The 15,415-nt window shown below is 44.0% G+C and overlaps 1 protein-coding gene across 1 annotated transcript in view; it reads right to left on the bottom strand.

Moving 5' to 3' along the window:
- The window catches only part of LOC112259860 (galactose-3-O-sulfotransferase 3-like), a 39,798-nt gene extending 36,091 nt beyond the window's left edge, over positions 1-3,707 (bottom strand). The window contains exon 1 of the mRNA XM_024434530.2: positions 3,364-3,707. The gene's annotated coding sequence lies outside the window, so the exon portion shown is untranslated. The remainder of the gene's footprint in view (positions 1-3,363) is intronic.
- Between the last annotated feature and the right edge of the window lie 11,708 nt (positions 3,708-15,415).

Here is a 15,415-nt window from a genome sequence, read left to right as displayed (position 1 = left end):
GAGAGAGAGAGAGAGGAGGGTACAGGGAACAAGAGAGAGAGAGAGAGAGAGAGAGAGAGAGAGAGAGAGAGAGGGTACAGGGAACAAGAGAAAGGGAGAGAGAGGAGGGTACAGGGAACAAGAGAAAGAGAGAGAGAGAGAGAGAGAGAGGGTACAGGGAACAAGAGAAAGGGAGAGAGTGAGAGAGGAGGGTACAGGGAACAAGAGAGAGAGAGAGAGAGAGAGGAGAGGTACAGGGAACAAGAGAAAGGGAGAGAGAGGAGGGTACAGGGAACAAGAGAAAGAGAGAGAGAGAGAGAGAGAGAGAGAGAGAGAGAGAGAGAGGAGGGTACAGGGAACAAGAGAAAGGGAGAGAGTGAGAGAGGAGGGTACAGGGAACAAGAGAAAGGGAGAGAGAGGAGGGTACAGGGAACAAGAGAAAGGGAGAGAGAGAGAGAGGAGGGTACAGGGAACAAGAGAAAGAGAGAGAGAGAGAGAGAGAGAGAGAGAGAGGAGAGGGTACAGGGAACAAGAGAAAGGGAGAGAGAGGAGGGTACAGGGAACAAGAGAAAGGGAGAGAGCGAGAGAGGAGGGTACAGGGAACAAGAGAAAGGGAGAGAGAGGAGGGTACAGGGAACAAGAGAAAGGGAGAGAGCGAGAGGGGAGGGTACAGGGAACAAGAGAAAGGGAGAGAGAGGAGGGTACAGGGAACAAGAGAAAGGGAGAGAGAGGAGGGTACAGGGAACAAGAGAAAGGGAGGAGAGAAACAGGGGGACAGCAAAGAAGAGCGAGAGGGAAAAAGAAGGAGAGGGAGAAAGAAGGAGAGGGAGAAAGAAGGAGAGGGAGAAAGAAAGAGAGAGAGAGAGAGAGAGAGAGAGGAGGGTACAGGGAACAAGAGACAAGAGAGAGAGAGAGAGAGAGAGAGGGTACAGGGAACAAGAGAAAGGGAGAGAGAGGAGGGTACAGGGAACAAGAGAAAGGAGAGAGTGAGAGAGGAGGGTACAGGGAACAAGAGAAAGGGAGAGAGAGAGAGAGGAGGGTACAGGGAACAAGAGAAAGGGAGAGAGTGAGAGAGGAGGGTACAGGGAACAAGAGAAAGGGAGAGAGAGGAGGGTACAGGGAACAAGAGAAAGAGAGAGAGAGAGAGAGAGAGAGAGGAGGGTACAGGGAACAAGAGAAAGGGAGAGAGAGGAGGGTACAGGGAACAAGAGAAAGGGAGAGAGCGAGAGAGGAGGGTACAGGGAACAAGAGAAAGGGAGAGAGCGAGAGAGGAGGGTACAGGGAACAAGAGAAAGGGAGAGAGAGGAGGGTACAGGGAACAAGAGAAAGGGAGAGAGCGAGAGGGGAGGGTACAGGGAACAAGAGAAAGGGAGAGAGAGGAGGGTACAGGGAACAAGAGAAAGGGAGAGAGAGGAGGGTACAGGGAACAAGAGAAAGGGAGAGAGAGGAGGGTACAGGGAACAAGAGAAAGGGAGGAGAGAAACAGGGGGGACAGCAAAGAAGAGCGAGAGGGAAAAAGAAGGAGAGGGAGAAAGAAGGAGAGGGAGAAAGAAGGAGAGGGAGAAAGGAGAGAGGAGGGGAGGGAGAGAGGGGGAGAGAAAGTGAGAGGAGGGAGAGGGAGGAGAGAGAGGAAGGGGGGTCAGAGAGAGAGAGAGAGATGAGATGGGAACAGGGAGAGAGGAGATGGGAACAGGGACAGAGAAAGGGGTAGGATGGGAGAGAGAGAGGGGGGAGAATTGAATTGAGAGGGACACGCAAGAGAAAGAGGGGGAGGGAGAGAGAAAGTGTGTAACTGTGCGTGTGGAAGTGTGTGTGTGTGGCGGCTGTTATCACTGTTATCCATAAGCCTGCATTGTCACTTCAAGAGCACACATTCATTGTTCTGTATTGTGTTTCCACAGTCGGGAAGACAAAGCCAACACACTACAACACTTGCTTGTGCATGACCTATGATTCTGCATCTTGATACTATAGCATTCAGAGTGATGTGTATGTCATACATCTGAATGAGTTAATGATATACAAGTCTTTATGAATTGGGCTTAGAGGTTAATGCTATAATGTGGTGCAACGGTCTCGATACACTTGATTGGTCCTCAGTTGAATACACAGTGGTGGATCTGCATATGCACGCACACAGAAACGTTCAATTGAAATAATTTGATTGAAGGGGGGAGTATGCTACATCACATGGCATATTCCTCACTCGTGTCACATTTTACGCTCTTACCCAGAGCAATTTACAGAATTTACAATTCTCAAGGGAACATCGAAATAAGTTTCTGCCAATCGGCTCGGGAATTCTAAACAACAATTTTACACTGGACACTCAAACGTTAACGGAATATTACAGGTAACATTACAACAACGTCCTGCCGTCCAAACTACATCGAATCTGACAGTGAATGAATTACATGGGAACATTCAGCACAATCACACTTCTGTTAACCTGACAGCTAATAGCGTGAGAACAAGTTGTCTGTGGTAGAATGCCTGGCCAAATACCAGGTCCACTGCAAATAAACCCATAGGAAACTAATTCAAATAGCTTGGCTAGGACATTACTATTGATTTTTAAAAGTTTGCATTTAATCATATGCATTTAAAATATATTTCTTATCTTTGACCTCTTTCATGTCTTATCATATCTTCATAATTTCTCTCTCCATTGCCTCTCTCCATCTCATGTTCTGAAATGATAAACTCCTTTCATGAAAATGAATTAGGCATACGTGGGGAGAGTTTAAACCAATTTAATTTAATATAATGGAGAGGCTATTATTATCAATCATACAGCTCTCAGATAGATTATCATGACAGAAAAAGCATCATAATCTATTGATTTGTGAGTTTCCTTGAAGCGATTGCTGGACATCTTCGCAAAGTAGCCTACCGTCCGCGGTCTATAGACGGGACAGGACAAGACCGGGAGAATATGAGCACGGCACTCAGACCCAACTGTCAATATTGGGAATTGGGATAATTAATTCACACTCAATAATAATGATAATGATGACATGAGAACCGGCGAGCAAACAACTGACGGGTTGAAATGACACCTGCACGATGTATCTTGTCAGTGTCACAACAGCCTACGGGAACGTCGTTGCCTGTTCATCATTGTGACTGACAACACCGCAGCGCCAAGCATTTAAAGACTTAAAATCGGGGGCAGGGGGTTCACCAGTGGCGGTGACGTTGGAAAACAATGAAACGAGACAATAATGTATTCTGATTTAGACTAGTCTACCGGGGGAAATGCCAGCAGAAATACCCATATACACACCCCCCCATAAAAATGGATGAAATAGCGATAAACGCGGTTTAAAATAAAACTGGTGCTCTTACAGATAAACAAAAAGACACATTTTCTTTATCACCCACCTTTGTCATCTCACGACAGACAGACGCGACTGATAATGGTGCGGTTATTCTCTTTTTACGTTTTTGAACAATGTTACCCCTCTTTCACCGGCACCCCGTGATGAGAGAAGCGAACCTCCACTCTTCCTTTCCCTGGTTCCTCTTCGTCATCTATTCATTCATGATAGGAACAGGGCTGTAAGGACTACGAAAACGCTGTGAAATCGGTCGTTTTACATTTAATTGCCGCTCTGTCCCGCTGTCGCAGTCGGCAAGTCACTGCTTGCGCTGCTCCTCCGCTGCCTATCATCAATGCTTTGAGATCCCTCGTGCACGATCGAGACAGTCAGTTCTTTCGAGACCGATTTTCTTCAATAGCCAAACTGAATGCGCGCACGCGCTCTCCGGTCCCCCAGTCGTGGTGGCGGAATGAACTAAGCTAGCGCACTCACACACACACACACACATACGCACACACACGGGGATCCTAGCTAACAATTCTAGGGAGAGAGAACGTTGTTGTAATGTTACCCGTAATATTCCGTTAACGTTTGAGTGTCCAGTGTATTTGTTTGTTAGGGCAATATTCTATCTGTGTTAGCAAAAAGCTTCGGAGAACCTTTTTAGCGGGATGTGTTGTTAAAGTTAGGAGAACATTTCCTTAATGTCAAACAACTTATCTAGAACATGTAAATAGACTTGTTTCTACTGTATTATTGACTGTATGTTTGTTTTACTCCATGTGTAACTCTGTGTCGTTGTATCTGTCGAACTGCTTTGCTTTATCTTGGCCAAGTCGCAGTTGTAAATGAGAACTTGTTCTCAACTAGCCTACCTGGTTAAATAAAGGTGAAATATAAATAAATAAATGTTTGCAATGCAGAATATACTACATTAATGTTCTGGATGTGTTTTATGGAACATTCATGTGTCCAGTTTTCTGTGGGTTAGGAGAATATTCCATCAAAGTCCCACCAAACATACACAGAACATGGTTGCCATGTTCTCAGAATATAAGATATTCATGTTCTAGACACGTTTCATGGGAATGTTGCAGGAACATTTATGTTTATCAGTTGTCAGGATGTCACCTGATGGAATCAAATAAATGTCTCCCCTCTAAAAAAAAAAATCTAATTACACATCACACCTTGTTACTGTTGCCAAACCAATCAAGGCCCTGATTGGTGAACCTCTGATCCATTCATAGCTCTTTGTCTGTTGTCAAGGTTGGGGATACTCCCACACAGTGCTTTTAACTTACATATTTGACACCATTTGACATACATAATTACAGTGTCCATGTTCATTTCTACAGTTGTCAATATTCAACAGTCCTCACCTGGGATTTCAACTCACAGCCTCTTTTGATTAACTTACTTCAGCTATAGCTATTCAGTATAGTTGTCTGATGTTGGTGAGGCATGTTAACTTGTTTTACTGATACTTCTGAATCATTATGATCAATAAAATACTTTCTTGAGTGTACTTTTAACAGAGCTGAGATTTATTTCAAAGTGCATTCACCCTATTGATTACATCCGTACACCTATCAAGTTAAATCACCCTACTATCCCAATCTCACCAAAATATGTTAACGTCATTATTTGGCAACAGTTACATCATACCTCTCTGATCTAATTAATTCACATTGAAAGATGGGAATCTGTAGGATTTTCCCCTTGACTAAATGTCCACTTTATATACAGTGCATTCGGAAAGTATTCAGACCCCTTGACTTATTCCACATTTTGTTACGTTACAGCCTTATTCTAAAATTTATGAAATTAAACTAATTCCTCATCAATCTACATACAATACCCCATAATCACGAAGTGAAAACAGGTTTTTAGATTTTTTTGCAAATGTATTAAAACCAAAAAACAGAAATACCTTATTTACATAAGTATTCAGACCATTTGCTATGAGACTCGAAATTGAGCTTAAGTACATCCTGTTTCCATCGATCATCATTAGAATAAGGCTGTAACGTAACAAAATGTGGAAAAGGTCAAGGGGTGTGAATACTTTCAGAATGCACTGTAGCTGAGCATCTCAAAGAGAACTATCCTCTTTTAAAAATCTCCACCGCGTATACCTTGTAGAACAAACATGTGTCATTGACAAACTCATTTTAATTAGATCAGATAGGTGTGTTATGACTGTTGCCAAATAATGACTTTAACATACAGTACCAGCCAAAAGTTTGGACACATCGGCTCATTCAAGGGTTTTCTTTATTTTTTACTATTTTACTACATTGTAGAATAATATTGTAGACATCAAAAATTGATGAAATAATACATTTGACAAATGAGTAGGTGTGTCCAAACTATTGACTGGTACTGTATATTGCTAAGAGTTTGAGAGTAGGGTGACCTCCCTGGCGGGTCTTGAACCAAGGACATAAAGGACTGTAAAAACACCAGTATATCACCAGTATATATTTAATTTAGAAAATCTGTTCCAAAGTATTCCCACGGTTTGAAATTATGATGTTTTAGTCAAATATTATATCTGTTTGGGCTTCTTGCGGTCAATTTGCAGTCTACAAATTACTAGTAATTATGTTCCTGCCCTCTGACCATCCGTTCAAGAAAAAATTGGCCTGCGGCTGAATCTAGTTGATGATCCCTGCTACAGGTCATGTGCTTATTGGGCCAGTATAGTTAGGTCCTATCCAGAAGAAACCCTAACCCCTCCTTCCTAAGCGCTTATGTAGATGAAACAACTGGATAGGGTAAATGCACTTTGGAGTAAATCTCAGCTGTAAAAGTACACTCAAGAAAACCTATTTTATAGATAATAGTGATTCAGGAGTATCAATAAAACAGGTTAACATGCCCCCACCAATATTTGACAACTATAACATTTAAATTGCTGAAATTAGTAAATCAAATCAATGATGAGACTAGTCAGATTAACTAACACCTGACACGGACATGGTGGCATCGCCGGGAGATCAGAGTACCGTGAACCAAGAGGTTGTAAGTGCAAATCCCAGATGAGGACATGTTGAATAATAATTGCTGCATAAATTAACATGCTCAATGTAATCATCTACATCGAAGTGTGTCAAAGTTGAAAACACTGTATGTTAAAAGCACTTTGTAAGTATCAATGGATCAGTGGTTCACCAATAAGGGCCTTGATTGGTTTGGCAACAGTTACAAGGCGTGATGTGTAATGAAACACTTGTTTTGGGGGAGAACATTAATTTGGGACCATCAGATGATGCCCTGACAACTGATAAACAGAAATGTTCCTGCAATGTTCCCATGAAATGTGTCCAGGACCTTAATATCTTATGTTCTGAGAATATGGCAACCATGTTCTGTGTATATTCGGTGTGACGTTCAGGGAACATTGTCCTAACCCACAGAAAACTGGACACATGAATGTTTTTGCAATGTTCCCATGAAACATGTCTCGACCATTAATATCTAAAGTTCTGAGAACATGGTAACCCCGTTCTGGGTGAGTTCTATTTGACATTAAGGTACGGGTCTCTTGGAAACATTCCTGGCACATCACAGGAGCATTTCTATGAAAATGTTACTTAATGACCTAATGAGACTCTTAAGGGAATGTTCTCTAAAGTTGAGGGAACGTTTGTTGTTGACTGGGATGCCGCTGATGCTGCTGATTGACTCAGTGATACATGAGATTTTGGCCCTATTAGAAAACTACATTTTATGATTTCATTATAACTTCAGTCTCTCAATAGGCCTAAATTAGAATATTATTATGATTTGATGATGGGTTGTGTATGGATGGCCCATGGCGCCATATTGCAGTGTCCATATGGTCAGGATAGACTAGAGAGACAGTTGCTTGGACAATAGAGGGAGACAATGCCTCATTAAACAACACTGTCTCGTCTCGTTATTGAACCATTTGTTGATCCATGAAGTTCATGTTCCTCCGCTTGTTATGAACACATCCCACTGTCTTCACAATGCTGTGTCCAATATGGTACGCTATTCCCTATATATAGTACACTACTATAGTACACTACTGTTGACCAAAGCCCTGGTTAAAAGTAGTTTTGTAAATAGGGAACATGGTGCTATTTGGAACGTAGTCAATGAATGCTGGTAGGTCAACAATATTGGACATTTCTACGTGCATTTTAAAAAACAAAAATGTTTTATAGTTTTGTAGAATGTATTAGTTTATTTGATTGCAACAATTGTGCTTCAAAAAAAATTATGATTCATGATTATTAATAGGCCGCATAGGCCTACATCTGATTCAATGTTGTCACGCTTTTCATTATTCAAAGTTATGGCTTTTACACTGGGATATCTGTCTGTTTGTCAATAGCTTTTGTTTGTTGGTCAAAAACACTTGCCATAAATTAACTTTCCACAATAGCTGTAGAAATTGGATGCCAACATTCAATCTGATGAGTTTCAGTTATGAAAATGATTGTCCTCCTATAACGAAATAATAATTACAAATTAACATTTTAGACAACAATATAAGTAAGTAACCTTGGTGTGCAATATAGATACATTTTATCATGAGAGAAACAATGGTCTATAGAACCTCATGTACATCGGGTTCATATTAATCATGCATGAACCCATTAGTGTGTAAGACTTCTGTCATTACTTCATCATTGCACCTTCATTGTCCGTGTTCTTTACGGAATATGAAACAACGTATACTACCACATTCAAATAAGATGTTTATATGTTTACCATGTGAAGTGTGAAGAAATGACAGTGTGTGTGTGTGTGTCTTTGGTGCTGCCTGTGACATTGTTGTGACCTCTGAGGGGACTCTCTGCCACTAAAAGCCCTCTTATTTTCCAACATGGAAGAGTTGAATAATTCACCTTACGCAAGCATGCACACACACACACACACACACACACACACACACACACACACACACACACACACACACACACACACACACACACACACACATTTAGGAGAGATAAGCCTCCTACACTCTTAGAAAAAATGGGTTTTTCGGCTGTCCTCATGACCCTTTTTGGTTCCAGGTAGAACTCCTCCCCCACCTCCCCTCCTCCTTATCCCCCACTTCCCCTCCTCCACCTCCCCTCCTCCTTATCCCCCATTTCCCATTTCCCCTTCCACCTCCCCTCCTCTCCTCCACCTCCACTTCTCCTCCTCATCCCCTCCTCATCCCCTCCTCCCCCTTCCCCACCACTCCTCCACCTCTCCTCTTCCTCCCCTACCTCCCTCCTCCCCTACCTCCCCTCCTCCACCACCTCCCCTCCTCCTCCACCCCTCCTCGTCCTCCACCTCCCCCCTTCCCCACCACTCCTCCACCTCTCCTCCTCCCCCACCATCCCTCCTCCTCCTCCCCTACCTCCCCTCCTCCACCACCTCCCCTCCTCCTCCACCCCTCCTCATCCTCCACCTCCCCTCCTCCCCCACATCCCCTCCTCCTTCACCCTCACCTCCCTCTCCCCTCCTCCCCATCCCCCACTCCACTGCCCCTGTGGTACGGCCAGGGTGAATCTAGTGCTGCTTGGGTTTCAACTCCAGAGAGAGAGAGAGAGAGAGAGAGAGAGAGAGAGAGAGAGAAAGTGACTCTGTGTGTGTCTCTGTGTGTGTCTATGTGTGCCTATGTGTGTCTGTGTGTGTCTGTGTCTGTGTGCGAGGAGAAATCCAACTGCTCCAGGATCAGGTGTCCCGTACAACCAGGCCAGTCTCTCTCTCCCCCTCTCGTACAACCAGGCCAGTCTCTCTCTCCCCCTCTCGTACAGCCAGGCCAGTCTCTCTCTCCCCCTCCCATATAACCAGGCCAGTCTCTCTCTCCCCCTCCCATATAACCAGGCCAGTCTCTCTCTCCCCTCTCATACAACCAGGCCAGTCTCTCTCTCCCCCTCTCGTACAACCAGGCCAGTCTCTCTCTCCCCCTCTTGTACAACCAGGCCAGTCTCTCTCTCCCCTCTCGTACAACCAGGCCAGTCTCTCTCTCCCCTCTTGTACAACCAGGCCAGTCTCTCTCCCCCCTCTCGTACAGCCAGGCCAGTCTCTCTCTCCCCCTCCCATATAACCAGGCCAGTATCTCTCTCTTTCTCGCTCTCTCAAATTCAATATGCTTTACAGACATGAATGACAAGGTCAAGTGATACATATCAAATTATGAAAACAACAGCGACAGCAATAAGAATAGTAGATATTATACTTTTTAAAGACTAATGTTACTTTTATTGTCAATTACTTATACATGGAGAAAATAGTACACTTTGTGTTTCCTCCCTTGGCTTGTGGTAAGCTGTGATTTACTGTGCTGCCAACTCTCCCCCAAAAGTATACAAAGTGTATCTTTGTTTGACTGTTCAGTGAATATAGAACTTTTTATTTAGAATTTGGGAAAGAAGGAATCTAATGAATATATATTTGAGGCAGGTGATTAGAAAGTGTTCTTCACCTTTGATCTCTCCTGACCCCCCGGTTTCAATTGCCAGGCTATGATCACTAATTCTGTATGGGGTTAATCTCTCCCTCTCCCCCTCCTTCTTCCTCTCTCTCTCCCTTTCTCTCTCTCTCTCTCTCTCTCTCTCCCTCTCTCTCTCTCTCTCCTTTCTCTCTCTCTCTCTCTCTCTCTCTCTCCTATCTCTCCCTTTCTCCCTCTCTCTCTCTATCTCTCTCCCTTTCTCTCTCTCCCTTTCTCTCTCTCTCTCTCTCTCTCTCTCTCTCTCTCTCTCTCTCTCTCTCTCTCTCTCTCTCTCAAGAGCCACCTTTACTCAGAGAGCTCAGCTCAGTCCTGGGGAGAGGTGGAGGGCCTGGCTGAGTACTGAACAAATTAACAGTGCTCTGTTGGTGTGTGTACATGCATTGAGCTAGCGGTTGGGGTGTAGTGTGTGTGCGTGTGTTTATGTGTGTGGAGGGGTTGCTTAATCTTCTGTGATGATTGCATTTACATGTTAAGGCCTTTTGTGCTCCCTTCATCTTTTATATGGTAAAGCTGCTCTTTCATTATTTCCATATCTGGTTGCACTACAGAGGGTCCATCCTCATCCACGGCATGATATCAAAGTCTGTTGATGTGTGTACATGTGTCTATGTGTGTCTGTGTGTGTTTGTATGTATGTGTGTGTGTGTGTGTGTGTGTGTGTGTGTGTGTGTGTGTTTGCCCAGTCAGCAACTGGAGCAGTTCACCAGGAAGAGCTGAGGGAGTGCCAGAGTTGCCCGTTAAAGTGACACATGTACACACACACACACAGAATTGGCCATTAACCAAGAACGGGTCAAAGGTCAAAACAGATGAGCCGACAAGGAAAGGAGGATATGACTGTGTCCCAAATGGCACCAAATCCCCTTGTAGTGCCCCATGGGCCCTGTCAAAAGTAGTGCACTATATAGGGAACAGGGTACTATTTGGTATGCAGGCTATATGTTAAAAGGGGTATTCTGAGTGCTCTGTTTCCCTTTAAGAAGAGAGTGTATTGGTATCATGTGTGTCATTAATATAGCATTAGTGTTGGAGCATTTAACCTAGTGTACGTACAGATGTAGGATCGTCATTTGAGCCAGTTTGCTACAGCAGGAAAATAATCCTGCAGCAACTGGGAATGTGAATTATTATGGGGATTACAACTAATGGACATTTTTGTAGGGGTTGATACATTTTTCGTTAAGGCAAATTAAGTCTGACATTTCTAAGTGCAAATCACAAACTTTAGAAGTCTTAGAACTTTATCACCTTTTTCATACCAATGGATATACCTGTCACCCAACCTCATGAATACATACACACACAGCCACACATGCACACAAATACACACACACACAAACATACACTACATCAAACCCACTCCCCTCTGACGCTTCTGTGAGATTATGTACTTCCCACTGGGCACAGATGTCAGTTCAACATCTAGTTTTGATATACATTTAATTGAGTTGTCAACTAACCTGTATTGAACCTGAAATCAACAAAACATTTCACCATGTCATTGGATTTTGGTTAAAAGTTGGGTGAAAATTCACAAAATGTACGTTTATGATTATGATTTTTTTCAAATCCAATCAGATTTCCACGTTGATTCAACGTCATCACATTGGATTTTTTTCTTGTTGAAATGGTGTGGTTGATTTAACCAGTTTATAACTATCTGGGGTTTACAGAAACGTTTTGACAAACATTTCAAATCAAATCAAAGTTTATTTGTCACGTGCGCCGCGAATACAACAATGAAATGCTTACTTACAGGCTCTAACTAATAGTGCAGAGAAAAAAAAGTATGTGTGTGTGTGTGTGTGTGTAGGTAAGTAAAGAAATAAAACAACAGTAAAAAGACATTTGAAAATAAAAGTAGCAAGGCTATATACAGACACCAGTTAGTCAAGCTTATTGAGGTAGTATGTACATGTAGGTATGGTTAAAGTGACTGTGCATATATGATGAACAGAGAGTAGCAGTAGTGTAAAAAAAAGGGTTGATGGGTGGTGGGTGGGACACAATGCAGATAGCCCAGTTAGCCAATGTGCGGGAGCACTGGTTGGTCGGGCCAATTGAGGTAGTATGTACATGAATGTATAGTTAAAGTGACTATGCATATAAGATAAACAGAGAGTAGCAGCAGCGTAAAAGAGGGGTTAAGGAGGGTGGCACACAATGCAAGTAGTCCGGGTAACCATTTAGTTACCTGTTCAGGAGTCTTATGGCTTGGGGGTAAAAACTGTTGAGAAGCCTTTTTGTCCTAGACTTGGCACTCCGGTACCACTTGCCATGCGGTAGTAGAGAACAGTCTATGACTGGGATGGCTGGGGTCTTTGACAATTTTCAGGGCCTTACTCTGACACCGCCTGGTGTAGAGGTCCTGGATGGCAGGCAGCTTAGCCCCAGTGATGTACTGGGCCGTACGCACTACCTACCCTCTGAAGTGCCTTACCAGGCAGTACCAGGCAGTGATGCACCCGGTCAGGATGCTCTCAATGTTGCAGCTGTAGAACCTTTTGAGGATCTCAGGACCCATGCCAAATCTTTTTAGTTTCCTGAGTGGGAATAGGCTTTGTCGTGCCCTCTTCACGACTGTCTTGGTGTGTTTGGACCATTCTAGTTTGTTGTTGATGTGGACACCAAGGAATTTGAAGCTCTCAACCTGCTCCACTACAGCCCCGTCGATGAGAATGGGGATGTGCTCGGTGCTCCTTTTCCTGTAGTCCACAGTCATTTCCTTAGTCTTGGTTACGTTGAGGGATAGGTTGTTATTCTGGCACCACCCGGCCAGGTCTCTGACCTCCTCCCTATAGGCTGTCTCGTCGTTGTCGTGATCAGGCCTACCACTGTTGTGTCATCAGCAAACTTAATGATGGTGTTGGAGTCGTGCCTGGCAATGCCGTTGTGGGTGAACAGGGAGTACAGGAGGGGACTGAGCACGCACCCCTGGGGAGCTCCGGTGTTGAAGATCAGGGTGGCAGATGTGTTGCTACCTACCCTCACCACCTGGGTCGGCCCGTCAGGATGTCCAGGATCCAGTTGCAGAGGGAGGTGTTTAGTCCCAGGTTCCTTAGCTTAGTGATGAGCTTTGAGGGTATTATGGTGTTGAACGCTGAGCTGTAGTCAATGAATAGCATTCTCACATACAGTGGGGCAAAAAAGTATTTAGTCAGCCACCAATTGTGCAAGTTCTCCCACTTAAAAATATGAGAGAGGCCTGTAATTTTCATCATAGGTACACTTCAACTATGACAGACAAAATGAGATAAAAATCCAGAAAATCACATTGTAGGATTTTTAATGAATTTATTTACAAATTATGGTGGAAAGCTCTTACTCACATTGGCTACGGAGAGCGTGATCACACAGTCATCCGGAACAGCTGATGTTCTCATGCATGTCTCAGTGTTGCTTGCCTCGAAGCGAGCATAGAAGTGATTTAGCTCGTCTGGTTGGCTCGTGTCACTAGGCAGCTTGCGGCTGTGCTTCCCTTTGTAGTCTGTAATAGTTTGCAAGCCCTGCCACATCCGACGAGCGTCGGAGCCGGTGTAGTATGATTCAATCTTAGCCCTGTATTGACGCTATGCCTGTTTGATGGTTCGTCGCAGGGCATAGCAGGATTTCTTGTAAAGTCTTGTAAAGGATTTCTTGTAGATTCCCACACCTTGAAAGCGGCAGCTCTACCCTTTAGCTCAGTGTGAATGTTGCCTGTAATCCATGGCTTCTGGTTGGGGTATGTACGTACAGTCACTGTGGGGACGACGTCCTCAATGCACTTATTGATAAAGCCAGTGACTGATGTGATGTATTCCTCAATGTCATCGGAAGAATCCCGGAACATGTTCCAGTCTGTGATAGCAAAACAGTCCTGTAGTTTAGCATCTGCTTCATCTGACATTTTTTTTTATAGCTTCCTGCTTTAATTTTTGCTTGTAAACAGGAATCAGGAGGATAGAATTGTGGTCAGATTTACCAAATGGAGGGCGAGGGAGAGCTCTGTAGGCTAGCATACATGTCCATAGAGAGAGAATGTCATATAATTTCAACATAACATTGGTTAAACATTAGTTGAATCCATAGCAACCCCACAAAAAAACTAGCACGGATTTAGCTGATATAGCTCCTTTTATTAAGGAAAGTTTTTACCGGTACTTGAAATGACTGTGATGGGGTTGTCTTCAAATCAAATCAAAATCAAATCAAATTGATTCATATAGCCCTTTGTACATCAGCTGATATCTCAAAGTGCTGTACACTTTCAGCCTAAAACCCCAAACAGCAAGCAATGCAGGTGTAGAAGCACGGTGGCTAGGAAAAACTCCCTAGAAAGGCCAAAACCTAGGAAGAAACCTAGAGAGGAACCAGGCTATGAGGGGTGGCCAGTCCTCTTCTGGCTGTGCCGGGTGGAGATTATAACAGAACATGGCCAAGATGTTCAATTGTTCATAAATGACCAGCATGGTCAAAAAATAATAATCACAGGCAGAACAGTTGAAACTGGAGCAGCAGCACAGCCAGGTGGACTGGGAACAGCAAGGAGTCATCATGCCAGGTAGTCCTGAGGCATGGTCCTAGGGCTCAGGTCCTCCGAGAGAGAGAAAGAAAGAAAGAATTAGAGAGAGCATACTTAAATTCACACAGGACACCGGATAAGACAGGAGAAGTACTCCAGGTATAACAAACTGACCATAGCCCCTCGACACATAAACTACTGCAGCATAAATACTGGAGGCTGAGGCAGGAGGGGTCAGGAGACACTGAGGCCCCATCCGATGATACCCCCGGACAGGGCCAAACAGGAAGGATATAACCCCACCCACTTTGTCAAAGCACAGCCCCCACACCACTAGAGGGATATCTTCAACCACCAACTTACCATCCTGAGACAAGGCCGAGTATAGCCCACAAAGATCTCCGCCACGGCACAACCCAAGGGGGGGGCGCCAACCCAGACAGGAAGACCACATCAGTGACTCAACCCACTCAAGTGACGCACCCCTCCTAGGGACATGAAAGAGCACCAGTAAGCCAGTGACTCAGCCCCTGTAATAGGGTTAGGGGCAGAGAACCCCAGTGGAAAGAGGGGAACCGGCCAGGCAGAGACAACAAGGGCAGTTCGTTGCTCCAGAGCCTTTCCGTTCACCTTCCCACTCCTGGGCCAGACTACACTCAATCATATGACCCACTGAAGAGATGAGTCTTCAGTAAAGACTTAAAGGTTGAGAACGAGTTTGTGTCTCTCACATGGGTAGGCAGACCATTCCATAAAAATGGAGCTCTATAGGAGAAAGCCCTGCCTCCAGCTGTTTGCTTTGAAATTCTAGGGACAATTAGGAGGCCTGCGTCTTGTGACCGTAGTGTACGTGCAGGTATGTACGGCAGGACCAAATCAGAGACATAGGTAGGAGCAAGCCCATGTAATGCTTTGTAGGTTAGCAGTAAAACCTTGAAATCAGCAATCTTCTTACCTACCTTAGTTGAATGAACTCTTGACATGAGCATCTATCTGATAAATAATCAAAATGTAAATGTAAACATCAGATGTAGACAGAAAGGCTTTTAAAATATGAATTATTGCACTATATTTACAGTATATAGGGAATAGGGTGCCATTTGGGATAGATCCCCATTTTCAGTGAGT

This window comes from Oncorhynchus tshawytscha, linkage group LG10 (genome assembly GCF_018296145.1).
Source record: "Oncorhynchus tshawytscha isolate Ot180627B linkage group LG10, Otsh_v2.0, whole genome shotgun sequence".
NCBI classification, from domain to species: Eukaryota; Metazoa; Chordata; class Actinopteri; order Salmoniformes; family Salmonidae; genus Oncorhynchus; species Oncorhynchus tshawytscha.
The sequence above is the reverse complement of the archived record's forward strand: the minus strand, read 5'-3'. Positions and strand labels throughout refer to the sequence as shown.